The sequence below is a fragment of the Cataglyphis hispanica genome, unplaced genomic scaffold, assembly GCF_021464435.1.
Source record: "Cataglyphis hispanica isolate Lineage 1 unplaced genomic scaffold, ULB_Chis1_1.0 scaffold140_size2983, whole genome shotgun sequence".
NCBI lineage: Eukaryota > Metazoa > Arthropoda > Insecta > Hymenoptera > Formicidae > Cataglyphis > Cataglyphis hispanica.
Genome location: NW_026098911.1, coordinates 1 through 2,983, shown reverse-complemented (window position 1 = coordinate 2,983; position 2,983 = coordinate 1). Strand labels below are relative to the sequence as shown.

The window sequence follows — 2,983 nt, the reverse complement described above, 5'->3', positions numbered from 1 at the left end:
GCATCTCGAGATCATTTTTTGACTGATTTAGACATCAAAGAAGAAGTCGATACTTTTATGTTTGGAGTATGTATTTCATAGACATAATATATCTAGACCGAGTGCTAAGGAGGAGATTGCTGGATAATGGATAAAGGATAAATTCTGTTTCGTGCGTTCTCTCTCGCTCGCATGTAGCATAGCGAAAGAGAGAGCTATGTTACATGCGAGTGAGAAAGACGCAAGGAGCACGAAACAGAGGGTATCTTTTTCTACATGACCTTTATCCTCACTCCTTAAATAAAGACAAACGTTTGCGGTCTAGATATACTATGTCTATGATGTAACTGATGTAATCTTTTTTAAGTTTTTTTGTACACCATTTAAATACTTGTAAAGATGTATGATATGCATATGACGATGATTACAGGGTCACGATACTACAGCGATGAGTATGACATATGCTTTATTATTATTAGCTGAACACAAAGATGTCCAGGTACCTTTTTTTAGTATATTGCAATATATTATTTTAATTGCTATTGTTATTTAAATATTTTAAATTAGATATTAAGTTTTTTCTGCAATATATTTTAAATTTATTAAAAATTAATTTATTAAAAATATATTTGCATATACAGGGTGTCCCATAATTTGCGGATCACCCGTCGTGTACATATAAAGTATGTTTAAAGTGAATAGGAAAGTCCTTTACCATTTTACTTCTCTCATCATTTCACCGAGCGCCTAATAACGCATTACAGTAGGGCGTTTCTTTTCGTCGGGCGCTTATATAAGGTGCGGATTGACCGATCTTTTTTAATGAATATTTCAATAATTATTAGGAAAATCATAAAATGATAAAGAATTTTTCTACTCACTTTGACATCCTTTATATGCACACGACGGTTGATCCGCGAATTATGAGACACCCTGTGTATCTTATGCATATAAAAACAGAATATTAAGAAATATATTTTAATTATTATTGATGACACAGGAACGTGTGAGGATTGAAGTCAATACTGTGATGCAAGAGGACGGAGGGAGACTTACCATGAGAGCGTTGCAAAATTTATCATATTTAGAAAGATGTATAAAGGAATCACTACGTTTATATCCCGTCGTGTCTTATATATTGCGAAACATGGAAGAGGATGTAAAATTAAGTAATTAATCATTTTTTTGCTGTTTATATCTTTGAACATTTTACAATTATTTATTATTTTATCATGTTATATTTTATAATATATTATTAGAGTATATTAGAATATATATTATTAGAGTACATTAAATGTAAAATAAGTTTAATTGCTTTAACACTTTAGAAATGCAATATTATATCTATGTTATTTCTCAAACAAACTCTTAATTTCACAAATTCTTATATTTTATAATACACTTTTCAGACTCATATGTTGTACCAGCTGGAACAATCTTACATCTTGATATCTTCCAAGTTCATAGGGATCCCAATTTTTGGCCAAATCCAGAAGTATTTGATCCGGATAGATTTTTGCCCGAGAATATACAAAATCGTCATCCTTATTCCTATCTACCATTCAGCGCAGGATCGAGGAATTGCATAGGTGAATTGCTCACGATTTTTCTTTCTCTTCGTGTGAATAGTTTTTGATAAGACTTCGAATTGTAGGTCAACGATTCGGTCTGCTAGAGATGAAAGCTATGATTGCTTCTTTGGTGCACAATTTTTATTTGGAGCCCATAAATTATTTAAAGGATATACAGTTGAAATACGATTTGATCATTCGTCCGTCTCATCCGGTTTATGTAAAGTTCATCCCAATCAGTCGCAAATAACCGTTTAAAACTAATCACATAAATATAAGAAATTAATGAAAACCTTTTCATTAATGAAAATTTCATCTTCAGTCCAGTAAAGAAAATTCGGTTGATATCCGCAGATAATTTTAGAACTAACACGGATATCATATCAATGTAAGAAATTAATGAAAATATTTTCATTAATGAAAATATTCATATTTTATTAATTTCTATCATTCATATAACACCCGTATTAATAGACTGAAGATGGTTCAAAGCAAGAACCGAAACATTTGGTTAATTAAAGAAGAATTTCTACAAGATTATGATTGTGCTTTATTTGTCTCTGGAAATGTAAACAAACACTTTTTCCACGCCTGCTTTACACAAATACAACGTAAACAAACTTTATTTTTTCTTATTCTATAACAGAAAATGCATTAAAACTGTAAAACTTTAAAATCGCATATCTCGGAAACTATTGGTCAAAAATTCTTTTTACAATTTTCTCGTCAAAAATGCCTTCAGAAAGAACCCTTCAAATAGGGGGCCATAGTTATCGTAATCACCCTCGAAATATAGATCACCCTATATTTATGATTTAGTAAAAGTAATATATGTATTACAATGATATAAAAATATAAATGTAAGAAAAATATCACAAGGCTGTACGATGACATTAATAATTATCGATACGTAAAATTACATGAGATAGTGATATGATGAGATAAATATTTATCCTCTGATATACAGTCAAAAGCTAGTTTGATTTCATAAAAATAAGCATTTGTATTTTTATATTATTGTAATATTATCTACATGTACAAATATAAAGAGATAAAATCATCGAACGATAAATAGTTTATATTTACAATCTTTTCAAAACTCTCAAAAAATTAGCAAGTTTATGCATCATTGTACATAAAAAGCTTTTTTTCAACAATATGTAATACTTATTTTATTTTTAATAAAAGCAATTCATCGTAAAAACTATTTGTACATATGCCATGTGTACGATAACTCCATTCTTTCTTTGTTAACCCTTAAAAAGCATTACTCATTTCGCTATGTTTTATCATATTTTATCATATTACAGTTATTTTCTTCTCAGCGATTGCAAGAGTATATGTAAATAATTATTCCGAGATATCTCGCGCACACGTCGATAAAATCACCATTTACAAAAGTCAATGACCTTGACATATGACTTTTGTAAATG

At 29.6% G+C, this 2,983-nt stretch overlaps 1 pseudogene; it reads left to right on the top strand.

Moving 5' to 3' along the window:
• The first annotated feature begins 6 nt into the window (after positions 1 to 6).
• On the top strand, positions 7 to 2,667 carry LOC126858641 (cytochrome P450 4C1-like; annotated as a pseudogene).
• Positions 2,668 to 2,983: the final 316 nt, after the last annotated feature.